Source organism: Triturus cristatus, chromosome 3_1 (assembly GCF_964204655.1).
Source record: "Triturus cristatus chromosome 3_1, aTriCri1.1, whole genome shotgun sequence".
Classification (NCBI taxonomy): domain Eukaryota; kingdom Metazoa; phylum Chordata; class Amphibia; order Caudata; family Salamandridae; genus Triturus; species Triturus cristatus.
Window position 1 is genome coordinate 536,080,507 of NC_140583.1, and position 16,950 is coordinate 536,097,456.

Here is a 16,950-nt window from a genome sequence, read left to right on the forward strand (position 1 = left end):
GTTCAATCCACGCGTGCAGCCATCTTGGAGTGTATTGAGGTGTAATTCTCCAAGATAGGATTATTTTGGCTTTTTTTACAGCATAAGTAACTTTTTCCTCAGTGGTATCTCGCCAATTGGCTAATTGTTGGGCACGCTGGTTGTTCATTGTAGACGCGATGTTCTCTGTGTTTCTGTGCTTCGTATCCCTCATTGCCACAATCCTCATTTTCAAAAGGCATGTATAAAGACGCCGGTCTTTGTAGCCAGAGTCTTGACATTTGGTAATGTCTCCATCACGGTTTACATGCTTTTCATGAGTGCAGCGGTTCTGGCACAAGTACGTTTAGGTTCCATCAAATGCCACTCATAATGCCGAACTCTGTAGACGGGTGCCTCCGTTGCGTGTAAGTGGCTTGCAAGCTTAATATTTCACATCAATTTCCCCAAGGGGACGGATCACTCTGCGGGTTTCCTTTAAAAGCACCTTTATTATCAATGTTCCAGTAGACGCTTTTAAGCATTCAGCCTTTTTCAATACTGGTTTCTTATGTGAAGTCACATGATTGATTTAAAATACACAGGCTTGTTGTCCCATTGGTTCCCCATTTCGTAAACATGGCAGCACGATGTTCAAGCCACGCGTGCAGCCATCTTGGAGTGTATTTAGGTGTAATTCTCCAAGATAGGATTATTTTGGCTTTTTTTACAGCATAAGTAGCTTTTTCCTCAGTGGTATCTCGCCAATTGGCTAATTGTGTGGCACGCTGGTTGTTCATTGTAGACGCGATGTTCTCTGTGTTTCCGTGCTTCGTATTCCTCGTTGCCACAATCCTCATTTTCAAAAGGCATGTATAAAGACGCCGGTCTTTGTAGCCAGAATCTTGACATTTGGTAATGTCTCCATCACGGATTACATGCTTGTCATGAGTGCTGCGAGTCTGGCACAAGTAAGTTTATGTTCCATCAAATGCCACTCATATTGCCGAACTCCGTAGACGGGTGCCTCCATTGTGTGTGAGTGGCTTGCATGCTTAATATTTCACATCAATTTCCCCAAGGGGATGGATCACTCTGCGTGTTTCCTTTAAAAGCACCTTCATTATCAATGTTCCAGTAGATGCGTTTCAGCATTCAGCCTTTTTCAATACTGGTTCCGTATGTGAAGTCACATGATTGATTTAAAATACACAGGCTTGTTGTCCCATTGGTTCCCCATTTCGTAACCATGGCAGCACGATGTTCAATCCACGCGTGCAGCCATCTTGGAGTGTATTGAGGTGTAATTCTCCAAGATAGGATTATTTTGGCTTTTTTTACAGCATAAGTAGCTTTTTCCTCAGTGGTATCTCGCCAATTGGCTAATTGTGTGGCACGCTGGTTGTTCATCGTAGACGCGATGTTCTCTGTGTTTCCGTGCTTCGTATCCCTCGTTGCCACAATCCTCATTTTCAAAAGGCATGTATATAGAGGCCGGTCTTTGTAGCCAGAGTCTTGACATTTGGTAATGTCTCCATCATGGATTACATGCTTTTCATGAGTGCAGCGGTTCTGGCACAAGTAAGTTAATGTTCCATCAAATGCCACTCATAATGCCGAACTCCGTAGACGGGTGCCTCCGTTGTGTGTGAGTGGCTTGCACGCTTAATATTTCACATCAATTTCCCCAAGGGGATGGATCACTCTGCGGGTTTCCTTTAAAAGCACCTTCATTATCAATGTTCCAGTAGATGCGTTTCAGCATTCAGCCTTTTTCAATACTGGTTCCGTATGTGAAGTAACATGATTGATTTAAAATACACAGGCTTGTTGTCCCATTGGTTCCCCATTTCGTAACCATGGCAGCACGATGTTCAATCCACGCGTGCAGCCATCTTGGAGTGTATTGAGGTGTAATTCTCCAAGATAGGATTATTTTGGCTTTTTTTACAGCATAAGTAGCTTTTTCCTCAGTGGTATCTCGCCAATTGGCTAATTGTGTGGCACGCTGGTTGTTCATCGTAGACGCGATGTTCTCTGTGTTTCCGTGCTTCGTATTCCTCGTTGCCACAATCCTCATTTTCAAAAGGCATATATAAAGACGCCGGTCTTTCTAGCCAGAATCTTGACATTTGGTAATGTCTCCATCACGGATTACATGCTTGTCATGAGTGCTGCGAGTCTGGCACAAGTAAGTTTATGTTCCATCAAATGCCACTCATAATGCCGAACTCCGTAGACGGGTGCCTCCGTTGTGTGTGAGTGGCTTGCACGCTTAATATTTCACATCAATTTCCCCAAGGGGATGGATCACTCTGCGGGTTTCCTTTAAAAGCACCTTCATTATCAATGTTCCAGTAGATGCGTTTCAGCATTCAGCCTTTTTCAATACTGGTTCCGTATGTGAAGTAACATGATTGATTTAAAATACACAGGCTTGTTGTCCCATTGGTTCCCCATTTCGTAACCATGGCAGCACGATGTTCAATCCACGCGTGCAGCCATCTTGGAGTGTATTGAGGTGTAATTCTCCAAGATAGGATTATTTTGGCTTTTTTTACAGCATAAGTAGCTTTTTCCTCAGTGGTATCTCGCCAATTGGCTAATTGTGTGGCACGCTGGTTGTTCATCGTAGACGCGATGTTCTCTGTGTTTCCGTGCTTCGTATCCCTCGTTGCCACAATCCTCATTTTCAAAAGGCATGTATATAGAGGCCGGTCTTTGTAGCCAGAGTCTTGACATTTGGTAATGTCTCCATCATGGATTACATGCTTTTCATGAGTGCAGCGGTTCTGGCACAAGTAAGTTAATGTTCCATCAAATGCCACTCATAATGCCGAACTCCATAGACGGGTGCCTCCGTTGCGAGTGAGTGGCTTGCACGCTTAATATTTCACATCAATTTCCTGAAGGGGACAGATCACTCTGCGGGTTTCCATTAAAAGCACCTTTATTATCAATGTTCCAGTAAACGCGTTTCAGCATTCAGCCTTTTTCAAAACTGGTTTCTTATGTGAAGTCACATGATTGATTTAAAATACACAGGCTTGTTGTCCCATTGGTTCCCCATTTTGTAACCATGGCAGCACGATGTTCAATCCACGCGGGCAGCCATCTTGGAGTGTATTGAGGTGTAATTCTCCAAGATAGGATTATTTTGGCTTTTTTTACAGCATAAGTAGCTTTTTCCTCAGTGGTATCTCGCCAATTGGCTAATTGTGTGGCACGCTGGTTGTTCATCGTAGACGCGATGTTCTCTGTGTTTCCGTGCTTCGTAGCCCTCGTTGCCACAATCCTCATTTTCAAAAGGCATGTATAAATACGCCGGTCTTTGTAGCCAGAGTCTTGACATTTGGTAATGTCTCCATCACGGATTACATGCTTTTCATGAGTGCAGCGGTTCTGGCACAAGTAAGTTTATGTTCCATCAAATGCAACTCATAATGCCAAACTTCGTAGACGGGTGCCTCCATTGCGTGTGAGTGGCTTGCACGCTTAATATTTCACATCAATTTCCCCAAGGGGACGGATCACTCTGCGGGTTTCCTTTAAAAGCACCTTTATTATCAATGTTCCAGTAGACGCGTTTCAGCATTCAGCCTTTATCAATACTGGTTTCTTATGTGAAGTCACATGATTGATTTAAAATACACAGGCTTGTTGTCCCATTGGTTCCCGAACAATTGGTAAACAATACCCGGGGAGGTGGCGATCCCCTAGGCTGCGAAACATCTCTGTGCCCTCCCGCGCCTAATTTACATGTGAGATTAAGGTCCCCAGTGCTGCAGAGACCCCGCAATATAATAATAGGATGGCCTCTGAACATTACCCACCAGGGGGCTCATTTAAATGAACGGGTGAGACCCCGCTTCATTTATTTTCTTCCATTTTTACCATCCAGATCCGCTTTATTGAAGCGATACGAGGTTTTCCTCCTCTCGTTTCAACGAGGCAAACAACGATTTGCTATCACAGGGTGGAAGCCATTCTCCCGCCCTGTAATAGCAAACATAAATGTCCCGCGGATGCACACCCCCGGACATTGGATGAGCTGTGCCTGGGAGTCGGCGCTCCATAGGGCCATGATGCATTGGTTACTGCATAACTACAGAATTAGTATAAACGCATACTAACACTACTTGCACACTTGTAGTACAGCAACCGGAGTGTAGTGAAGAGGCAGAGGTAGCCCAAAATAAATAAAAAGGTCGGATGACAAAGTTCGATGAACCGATGACCCTGGGGTGAGTAGATACAGCTTCACGAAGAAAACGGGTCTTTAGCAGGACGCAAGGAAGCTCGAAATATTGGTGAGTGCTGCCTTCTTTTTACCTTCTCCCACTCGTCGCCAAATTTATGTAGTGAAGAGGCAGACAGCAGTGGATCCGATAAGTAGATTTATTGCAGGAAAAGAAGACAGCTTAAACAGCCACCAACAGGAGCAGACAGCAAGGCAACTGTCTTCTCCAGCACCGTGTACAAACTCCCCAAGATTCCCCTCATGACAGCCCTACAATCTAACATTACATACTTACATTCTAGTAGCATTACATACTAACATTCTACTATGACTTACATTGGAATACTACACAATGCACATGACTTTACAGTAATGAGCTCATGGTTTCATCCATGAGTCTTGGGACCGCTAGGGGTGAGTAGTTCGCTTCCCACTCCCTCTATTGTATAAACACAAATGAACACTACCTCCACATGTATGCTACAGCGCCCAGAGCACATCACTTTACAGCAATGAGCTCACGGTTTAATCCCCGAGTCTTCAGACCAGTAGGGGTGAGTAGTCCACTTCCCACTCCCTGTATGGTATAAATGCCTACTAACACTACTTGAACAGGTATGCTACAAAGACCAGAGCACATCACTTTACAGCAATGAGCTCATGGTTTAGGCTCTCCGTTTCATACCCGAGTGTAGCAGCATCTCATCTCATCACCATGTCACTCTGAGCAACACCGCACTTTCAGACCGGTAGGAGTGAGCACTTCGCTTCACACTCCCCCACAGAGGTTACAGTGCTCGTATCCTCCTGTTTCCTACTCTTTTCGCACTGTTTTCCCCTTACTCATTTTAACGGAATCACAAAATGACTGCCAACACTTCCAAGTTGCAACAGCTCGCACCCAATACGCAGCAAGCTTGTGCTTGTAACGCCTCAGCCAATCAGATGTCAGAATTCCCAAATATCAATATCTGTAAATTTCGACATTTCTCCAAAACTACTGAACGGATTTACACCAAATAAACAAAGGCGTGCTTTCTAGTCCAAGACCCTTCTCCCTGCCAAATTTGGGATAATTCCATTCACCCGTTCGACCTGTAGCCTTGTCTACAGTTTCCTATGGACATTGCATGGAGAAAACACGTTTTGGGACCCCCCTTTTTTCTCAGCCCCCCCTTGACGAATAACCCCCAACCTTTCAACATAGGAGCTAATATCAACAAAGAATTAGTTTGGAAAATGTCATGAACATTCATCAAACGACGCCAAAGTTATAAGCAAAACAAAAAATGCTCTTCCCATGGAAACTTGGTCCTAACTATAACTACCTACTGGCGACCGCCAGTAGGTAATATATATATATATATATATATACACACACACATATATTATCTACTGGCGGTCGCCAGTAGATAGTTATAGTTACAACCTAGTTTCCATAGGAAATCTCAAAATTCTATTTTGAATAACTTTGGCGCCGGTTGACGAATCCTCGCGAAATTTTCAAAACTAATGGTGCGCTCCGTTCAGCTCCTACCCTGAAAGTCTCGGGGTGATTCGTCAAGCAGGGGCCGAGAAAAAAGGGGGGTCCCAAAACACGTTTTCCCCATGCATTTTTCCATAGGACCTTTAGACACAGCTACAGCCCGAACGGCTGAACAGAATTACTTGAAATTTGGCAGAGAGGTAGCCATAAGGTCAAGGAAGTGCCTTTTGCAGGTCTGGTGTAAATCTGTTCAGTATTTCCTGAGAAAATAGCATTTAAAAGCATACATATATGTGGGCGGAGCCTAACCACACATCTCATCCTGAGATCTGATTGGCTGTCAGCACTTCATCAAGAAATGTTGGCAGCCATCTTGGGACCAATATACATGCCAATATACATGATAGCACCTCATTAAAAAGCATTACAGTTACTAGAAGGTTTTAAGACCTTAGTTACATTATAAATCATTTGTTGATGGTACCATACTCATTTTAGGAATTGTGGTATGTTCTAAGGTGATTTCACCATGTGAAAAAGCCTTCTGCTGGGATATCATGATTGAGAGAAAAATATTTTCTCATGCTTTTATCACACAGAGGTTTGGAAGGTGATCTATAAGCTAAACTGAGAACTTATTTTCTGTAAATTCACATTATGTTTCTCAGTCATGTGAGAATGAAGTCTGACATTCTCAGTAAAACATGTACATCGAACAAGGGCAGAGACTGTCAGTTGATTCCTTTGTGTTCTACTGCAGCTTCCCAGAGTGTTCCAAAGAACTACTAGAGCGCTAACAGTCCTACTTATGATAAACGTATGGCACACCTGAAGCCATCTTGCTTGGATTAAAGTGGTAACTCTTAAAACATTTAATTTAAAAAGGAACAAAATGAGGGGGTTCATTTTTCCATAAAAAGTATGATTAGTGCTGCAGAAAGAAAAATTAGGGCACATTTTGAGTGACTTCTCAAATCCTCTTCTATTTCATTAAAACATTCTGACATGCAGACTGAAACATGCACTTTCAATACCAGCAGCAGTTTTCCCTGGTGAGCAGTAGATTTACTACAGTGATCTAATGAGCAAAAAGAGTGCTAACATTCTGAATTTATGGCAAATGTGTGACACATCTGAATGCCTTCTTGATGGAATCAAAGTAAAAAACTGAACGTATTTCCTACTGAGGAGACTGCAGTAAATGAGGAAATTAGGAAACTTCATAACAAATAAGTCTCCCAAGATGGCCACCAGAGACAAAAGAGCCCAAATGTAGCACAAATATCACCCAGATGTAGCCCAAGTATAGCCCAATGACAGAATGTCCTAGAATGTTCTTAAAAACAACTAGAGTGCTTACTGTCTTCATTATGACAAAAGTATGGCACACCTGAAGCCATCTTGATTGGAATAAACTGGTAACACTTAAAACATTTAATTTAAAAAGGAACACAATGAGGGGGTTCATTTTGCCATAGAAATTATGATTAATGCTGAAGAAAGAAAATGAGGGTACATTTTGAGTGACTTCTCAAATCCTCTTCTATTTCATTAAAAAATTCTGACATGCAGACTGAAACATGCACTTTCAATACCAGCAGCAGTTTTCCCTGGTGAGCAGTAGCTTTACTACAGTGATCTAATGAGCAAAAAGAGTGCTAACATTCTGAATTTATGGCAAATGTGTGACACATCTGAATACCTTCATGATGGAATCAAAGTAAAAAACTGAAAGCATTTCCTACTGAGGAGACTGCAGTACATGAGGAAATTAGGAAACTTCATAACAAATAAATCTCCCAAGATGGCCACCGGAGACAAAAGAGCCCGAATGTAGCCCAAAATCACCCAGATGTAGCCCAAATATAGCCCAATGACAGAAGTGTGCAAAACACTTATTATTTTGTGTTTTTGCAGTGTTATATAGTGCAGACTTGTCAGGTATTGGAGTGCTTTACATGAGCATTGGTTACATCACACAAGAACAAATTCATTTTGGTTGTAGACATGGGGAGACTAAGGGCCATATGTAGGAAGGCAAATACCGGTCGGTAACGGCCGATTTTCGGTAAATATCCCGTTACCGACCGGTATTTAGGCTTTTGGTATGTAGGGGGCATATTTCAGGATTCAGTAATTTACCGAATCGGTAAAATTACCGAATCAGTAATTTTACCGATTTGGTAAATACCGAATCCTGAAATGATATGTAGGGGGAGTGTGTCGTTGGTGTGGGGATTCGTTATTTACCACCAACTAAAAGTTGATGGTAAATGACGAATACCTGGAAAAAAGCATTTTTATTCCATTTGAAGTGTGCAATGTGGCAGACATACATGCCCTTAGGGCATGTATGTGCGCCACATGTGCACACATGGACGAATCAGGGGTGCAACAGGGTGTCAATGTGACACCCTGCCACCCATGATGATGCCTCCCTCATTACCGATACGGTATTTACCGAATCGGTAATGGCAACTGGCTTCCCATTCATTCCTATGGGCCTCCAGGCCCATAGGAATGAATGGGAAGCCAGTTGCCATTACTGAATCGGTAAATACCGATTCTAAAATACCGACATGTACTGAATCGGTAATTATGTACCTACATTACATTTACCGATTCATAAATACCGAATCGGTAAAATTCGGTATTTAAGAATCGGTAAATGTAATTTACCTACATATGGCCCTAAGTGATTTGACCAGAATCACAGAATGTCGAGCTGAAGCAGAAACTTCAACCTGGCTCCCCAGTTGCAAAGTCTGCAGTTCTGGAAGTAACACCACATCCTCTCCCCTAAGTGCAACATTTAATCAAGTGGTCAACTGGATAAAAAAACATAAAGATAACAAATAATTTAAAAGTGCTTTGTCGCTATTTGAAAACTCAGAAAATATGTCCTTATTTTAGTCTTTTAGAGCACTAACCATAATTTTGATGCCAATAAGACCCTCTCATATATGTAATTTCTAAAGGAAATGCTCTAGGTATTACAGTTTTGATTACATCAAGATGATGTCAGGCGTTCCACACTTTTGTAATAAATATAGAATGTCAGCAATCTAGTTGTTCATTAGGATACTGTTGAGAGGCAGAGACCAGGGGCACGGACTCTGAATATGGAAGGCAGGTAGGAGGGTGCAAAGGCAACAATTTAACCACACTGAGCAGGCAGGAAGGGCCGTGGAAGCACAACAGACTATGGAGGGCAGTGGAAAGGGGGGCAGGGGCAACAAACCAACAATACAGGACTTGCAAGAGAGGCTGTGGCAATGTAATAGACCATTGTGGGCAGAAGGAAGAGGCAATGGTAGTACAACCATACATGCCAACAGACCCGATTCAGCCAGGAAAAGTCCAATGTTTTTAAGTTCAAATGGGCTTTATTTGATCTGTCTGCCACTCTATCACAAGGATGATGTCATCAGTGATGTCATTTGAGATGTCATCAGTGATGTCATGAGTGATGTCACTGACCATGTCATGAGTGATGTAATATGTGACGTCATCAGCAGTGCATTGCGGGCGCGCGAGTTATAGTTAGCTGAACTAACTATAACGGGGGAATTTCAATGGTTTTGTACAAGTCAGAAGTCCAGCTAACTATAACACCCCTGAAACCTATGGTTTTTTCAGTGAATACATATATATATATCGCTTTTGGGCAAACTGTGGTTATGAATATTTACGGCCGGTCCGGCCGGGAGGCTCACCGCCGCTTATGAAGCGGTTCCGCTGCTGTTTAAGTGATAGCGCTGTGGGCAAAACACGCAAAAGGCAGTATGGACGAAGGAAGTGTGGGCATACCGATGATATTAATTTTGGACATTTGCCACTAAGTTGCCAGCAGCCCACAGGGGTGTTATTGTATAAAGAACTTCCAGTCCCATAATTCATTGTGAAATTTACTCACCTGAGTCCTATCTTGGATTCTAATAAAGGGCGTTCACTGGTTGTTCAGTTTGTTGGTATTCTGTGGGGAGCAGCATAAACCTTTGAAGAAGGGCGTGAGCCTGAAACGCGTCGGTTGCTGCAGACGCTGGTGTTACCTGCAACCTTCCTTGACCTGACAATGCTGAGGGGAAGTGCGCCTCGCTTTTGGGCAAACTGTGGTTGTGAATATATATATAGAGCAGGACCAACGGTCGGAAGCGGTCCAAGGCGGTGAGTGCACCGGTGAGTGTACTGGCGGGGAGGAGAAGGAGGCATAGCTGTGGTTACGATAACAATAATACACAGCGGTTAATATTGTTATACACAAATAGAACCTCAACATGTCAGTAGAAACCGTTCGTGAAAGGGAAGCGGCAGCAGAAGAGTTGTTCAGCAGCTCGCTTAAGACAAACACCACAAACCCTACATCTGCAGACAGCAACACAGCAAAAGAAGGGGATATGAAGGCCCTGTTAAGGAAATTGGTAAAGTGCATGAAAGCAGAAATTACGAAGTGGTGGGAACAAAAATCTTTGTCTAAATATGTGGAGGCAGGAAGAGTCCCAAGAGGTCTAAGGATTTTATTGGCACCAAGCTACGAAAGCCCTAACCCAAACATGCTAAGGGAGTGGGGCGAGAGCAATTTACAGGCATCAACGAATTTGGTGAAAATATTGGTGAAGTACGCAGACATTGACAGAGAAGCTCTTATGCGAGAAATTGAACAAATTAATGAGAGCTTAAGCAAAATAGAACCTAACGAGTTTATTTCCAAAACACGGGCAGAGATAAAGGAGCGTCTAAAAAAAGAGGAAGATAAAATTAAGGCTCGCCAAGCTTTCAAATTCGCCAGAGATAAAGCGGATTATGAACACGGCCACATTTATACTTTTGCTCGAAAGTATGAAACAGCCAAGTGAAATAAGATCAGCAATAAAGGAAATAAACCACAAGAACAAGGCTCCAGCACTAATTCCAACTTTGAAATAAATGAACCAACAGTCATTTCAGATATAGATTCACTAACAAGTGAGGAATCATCTGATAGAGGAAGCAGTGTGGATTAGTAAGCACACAACAGGGTGCTAGATCTGGGAGAGGAGGTGGATTTTTTAGCATTGGATCGGCGCCAGACGCTAAGACCGAGGCAACCAACGAGGAGAGTAGAAGGAGAAAAAACATACGAAGGAGGGAAAGGTGGAAAAACTACAAAAACCACAAAAACGCCGAAAAAAACGTACTGGCGCAGAAAATGAATACGAATGATAACACCATCATTAATCTGTCCACCATAACTCTCACGGAAGCTGAAAATCAATTACTAGCGTTAGGACTCTCATTCTGTCCAGTCAGTGATTTCAAACAACACTCGCACTAGAGTCGACATATTTTGCTTTATCCGTAAGCTTAAACTTAAAAAGTTCTATGCTATAAAGGAGGGTTTGAAGGATACACAAACAGATGAAAACACCAACAAAGCCAATACGGAGCTACAAGCCAAGGATGTTCCGGCTCTTTTAACCTTGCACCATCTGTTTGAGGACAGGCCCAATGTAGTACAGGAGGACACTGAAACTTCTACTACACAGGAAAGATTGACTGCATTTGAGATCAAACAAATCGGAGCAGGCATTAGTCCTTTCAAACCCAAATTACGGTTTATTCCCATGATGCCCAAAGATGCCATTGATATTTTCCATGAGGTCATAATAGATGATATCAAAAAATTGCATCCTCAAATTAAACACAAAAAATGCCATAGGAGCAATCATGAATTGCAGTACTCCCAAATTATGAAGAAACTTGGGCCGAATCCTGAAACCATCATTATCAAATCAGATAAAGGGGGCAATATTGTCATCTGGCCTCAAAAAGACTACAAAGTTGAAGCTCGCAGACATCGTGATGGCCAGTCATGCTATGAAAAAGTAGATCTTAAAAAATATAATATAGCCAAGAATAATTTAAAAACTAAGCTGCTGCAATGGAAGAGAGATGGGTGTATATCATCTGAGGAATATACATTTTTATATAACATCCAATATCACCAAGGCTATATTTGATTCCAAAAGTTCACAAATTAACCACCCCGGTGCCAGGAAGACCAATCATAGCAGCTATTGGCAGCATGGGAGAACATATCACACAGTATGTGGACTTTTTTCTACAGGATCTGGTCAAAGAACTTCCTATCTTTATAAAAGACACCGGAGATCTATTGAACAAACTAACTGACATACAATGGGCAGAAGAGTTGTTGTTCATAACGTTAGATATACAATCTCTATATACTAGCATCGAACATGAAACGGGTCTAAATGCCCTAGCACATTTTTTAGGCACTAGACCTTTGGAAATGTATACTCATAATAAGATGCTATTAGATCTAGTAACCTGGTGCCTTTTTAATAACTTTATTATGTTTGGTAATGAAGTCTTTTTGCAAAAGAGAGGTGTGGCGATGGGGCCTGTTTTTCCCCCAGCTATGCATGTTTACATGTTGGCTGGTGGGAGGAGCAGGTCCTCAAACACACCTTTCAGGATGAGTGCCGCAAACATGTAGTTCAATGGTGGTGGTATATTGAGGATGTTCTTATTGTCTGGAGGGGGGATGAGAAAAGTGCCAATGACTTTATTGACAAAATTAACATCAACTCTATCAATCTTAAGTTCACCTCACAGATAAGCAAACATCAAGTGGATTTCTTAGATGTTAAAATCTACGTTAAGAACGGCCACATAGCTACCTCTCTCCATAGAAAGGTCACAGCTGGCAATACCATCTTACATGCCAGCAGTGCGCATCCTCACCATACTATCAAGAGTATACCTCTTGGAGAACTAACACGCCTCAAACGCATTTGCAGTACAGAAGAGGATTTTGAAGTTTGCAAACAAGAGGCTCTAGAAAGATACAGGAACAGGGGTTATAGTAAATCAACACAGATTGAGGCTGCATTAAAAGTAGATACAAAATCGAGGGAAACACTCCTTTCTACTAATGAACATTTGCAACAAAATAACACCATTAACAACACACCTAGACTCATCACTGCCTACAATAGACAGGAAAGGAAAATTAGATCGATCATCAAACGTAATTGGCCCATCATTATGACGGATGGAGTTCTGGCTCTTATCCTACCGTCTCAACCCACGACTACACATAGGAAGGGACCTTCCATGACTACACAGATTGTTAAGACTTTCCCCGAACTTGCCACAGCAAGACAATGGTTGCAACCTAAACAGGGGTTCAGTAAATGTTCCTCCTGTAGAGCTTGCAGGTGTGGTAAATATTCTTTTTTACCTAAACTGAATTTCATACGGAATCTTTAAAATAAAGTAAAATAGCTCAGAATAACAAGAGGCAGAATCCGTGGTATAAGAGGTTTTCTAAATGGGCTTTATTCCATCAAAAATGGCCGACTCGAGTCGCGGCCTTCAGGTTCCGTCACCACGAGGGTTCAGGAAGTGAAGTACAATACTTTATTGACAAGAAGTAACTTTTATAGGTCATACACTTACAATGAAACAAATGCAAAAAAGGCGTAACGATTGATAAGATAAATTAACATAGTGATACGTAATTGAAGCTAGGCGTAATAAGGAGCAAAAAGAAACATGATTGGCTCTGGTTATCTTACATAGGTGGATCTATACGATAATACTTAACATAGATGCGTGCGCAGCAGTATGACGTGTGATTGACGTGCAACTAGGGGGTGAAGGGGACTTGACATTTAGCTCTACATGTGGAGACGAGAAGTCTGAGGGGTCAAGTCAACCTAATCCCAAATCATATCTAACATCCTATGTTTAGAGAACTATGTTATCCACAAGGAAGGACTCTCGGACAGAATCTATTCTATACTAACTGTATGTGCGTGTACAAGCGTCTAAGTGTCTATATGAGATGCGAGGGGCAGAAAACTTTCCATGGCAGCAGGGCTATGAATCACTTGCAGGAGGACGGAAAGGCTGAGTCCTTTGCTTGTGAGCTAAAGGAAATGTTTACCTAAATCACTAGACAGGAATGCATCGGCTGAAGAGCAAAATAGATAATTCGAAGGTGAAATACAGCTTCTTGGCAGGCAGGCGAAAACTGGCCGAGGCAGGCACCGTTAGCTGCACAGGGAGTAGGACAAAGTTCATGGATACAGATGCGAGCTCAAGCTGAAGCTGTCAAAGACAGAGAGCAGGGAAAGGCTTTGAGGGCAGAATCGGGCCTACTTGCCTGAACTGTAAAAATGTAGTAACTTAGCCATATAAAGTCGGTGGCCTTTCATACTTAGGAATCGAATATCCAGCCCATCGATGGCGGATCTGACAGAGAACATGTCGACGGTAGACACACATATGTTTGCGTCTTAGAAACTGGAACTGGAGGGGACACACATGCATTTGTAACATGCATATAGAACCGTTGGGGTCCAAGATAGGGGACATAACTGATCAGGAAAATCCACATTTCCACATTCCCTCCTTGTCCCCTACTTGCCCTTCAAGAGATATCAATCTTCATCATTCCATCGATTTGCTCATGGAGCATCATTTCTTCTTCCTTCTTCTTCCGGTATTTTGAACGAGAACTGTGATATGGAATGCATGATGTGGCACACAGACCACAAATCGCTGGTCCACATTGCAGGCATAAACAACAACTGAAGAGCATAAGAAGGCCAATACCTAGGAAGGATAGAACTCTCCATCCCCAGGCTGATATCACATTCCAAAACCACCCGGACCACGTCCAAGTGCCTGGATTTTCGTGTATCTGGCTTACAATCTTATGAAGGCGTGTTATAGCTTTATATACAGATGGCGAATTTTCTGGTATGAATATGCAGCAGCTGGATCCGATGACCCTGCAAGCTCCGCCCCTATCGGCCAGGATGACGTCAAGGACAAGACGATTCTGGAGAACAACAATTCTCATCACTGATTGTTCCTCTGTCAGATTGCCTAGGGCGGCTATAGTCTCGTTTACTACAGCTTCAAGAGTCTTGGTTAGTCTGCGTATCAGCTTACTATTTGATATTGTACCTATATAGGGAAAGATACCTTTATTGAAATCTACATACTTGTCCCATGCCGTCTCAGTATAATCGACAACTGGGAGATCTCTACGCTCTCTTTTGTGTACTAAATGAACATTTCGATAATAATCAGGGGGAGCTAGGAAAACAGGTGGCAGAAGGAATGCTATGTAACAGGTACCATCCCAATCTAGAGGCAGACGCATATATGCCGTCTGACCACATATAAAGTAAGAATGGCGAGAAGCTCTAAATGAAGATTTACCTTGATCACGATATTCTACTGTAGTAACGCATTGGCTATGGCCCATATGTATGGAACCAACTTTTCTCACACATAATTCACCCTTAACTGGAAATACAGACATAGTGGGCAGAATTAGTTCAACTTCGGATTTGACATTCAAAATCATAAGATTAGGCGTAAAATTACCTAATTTATACACTTCATTTTCTAAATCAGTTCCTGTTCTACTGGGGTGACCCTCCTCATTGGGGTGACAGACTTTGAATAAAACTAGATTCAGATTTCCCCATATCCAATGTTGTTGATAAACTGCTGTGTCTGGGTCTATGGAATTTAATAAACTAAACCATGCTCCACAGGAGCCATTGTGTGTGAACGGATGTGGAAAGAAAGGCAGAACTCCTTTGTTATTCTGATAGGGAGGGAGTCGGCCACACACCCAACAATTGGTGGCATTACTAGTCTGATGGGAATGATGTAACATACTAATGAATGTGTTATTGCGCAGCGCAAGTCTATAGGACAACTCATGTGGGGGTAGGTCACTAAAAGAATGTTCATCAGTTATATTGAAAGCACGTTTAGAAACAGGATAATACATATGCAACAATATACTTGCAGTAACTATTAAAAAACTCAAGGAAAACAAAATTAATAAAGTCACAATACAGTGGCTACGCAGTAATTTACAATAAGCATGTCGTTTCATTATGATTCTGGACTCTACATCATTCAGACCTAAGGGATACATGTCGGGACAGATTCAACCGCTTCACCTTGGAGAGGACTTAAACAATCAAATCGTCCGACAGTTTGGATCTGGACCTGAGTTTCTGCTTATAGATTTCGGTGCTACTGGCCTCAGCCAAGGGTAGCTTTGAGTCAATGGGGGAAGACACACGGGGAGTACTGTTTGTGTCAGGAGGAAGTCCATGAAATTTTTTGATATGGCTGGAATGCACCCAGCCTTTTCTCCCTTCGATCTTCACAGCTGTTCTGGTCGTCAGCAGGACCAACTTAGGAAGCCTCCACCTTGGCTCCAGTTGGGTTTTCCGATCGAAATTCCTGACGAGAACATAATCGCCGGGAATTACATCATGAGGTTTCACCTCGGTGTTGTCGGGAAAAGCTGCGACTACCTGTGAACGACAAGATTGTAGTGCAGACATCAAGGAAGCCAGGTAATCTGTCAGCATATTACAGTCAACATCAGTTATTTTACGTGGTACAGGCGTCCCCCACATATTTGGTGGCCTTCCGAAGATCACCTCATACGGGGATAGCCCTGTTCGAGAGTGTGCTACCATTCTCATGTAAAATAGCGCAACTGGTAAGGCTACTATCCAGTCCACACCTTTTTCCTGACATATTTTAGACAATCTGATTTTTAAAAGTTGATTATGTCGTTCCACGAGACCTGCTGCCTCGGGGTGTCGGACACAGTGGAATTTCCACTGATATCCCAACAAAAGTGAGACATGTTTCATTAATTCGGATGAGAAAGGCTGGCCGTTATCTGAATATACAACACGTGGTAAACCGTACCGTGGGAAGAATTCTCGAACTAGCTGCTTGGCAGTAGTCGGGGCAGTGTAATCTGATACGGGATACGCCTCTGTCCAACGGGAGAGAGCGCAGACAACTACGAGAACATATTTGAATCCTCGACAACGTTCCATCTGAATATAATCCATCTGGAGGACTTCAAAAGGATGGTCAGGAGGCTGAAATCCACCCTGCTCTACGGGAACACCCTTTCCTGGATTAAACTGACAACATATCATACAGGTACGAACTTTTTGTTTAGCTGCTGCTCGTAAATGTTTGTTGAACCAAATGTGCTGAATGCTGTCTAGCATAGCCTTCTCTCCTAAATGTGCTGGACTGTGAACTGTAGCTATAATGGCTTGAACCATGGAATCAGGGAGAAACCATACAGATTTCTCCTTCGTCATCCATCCTTGATCTGTCTGGATCCCTCCTAGTTCAGTCCACTTCTTTATTTCTTCTGCTGTGGCATGTGTCTGTCTATCAATTACGTCAA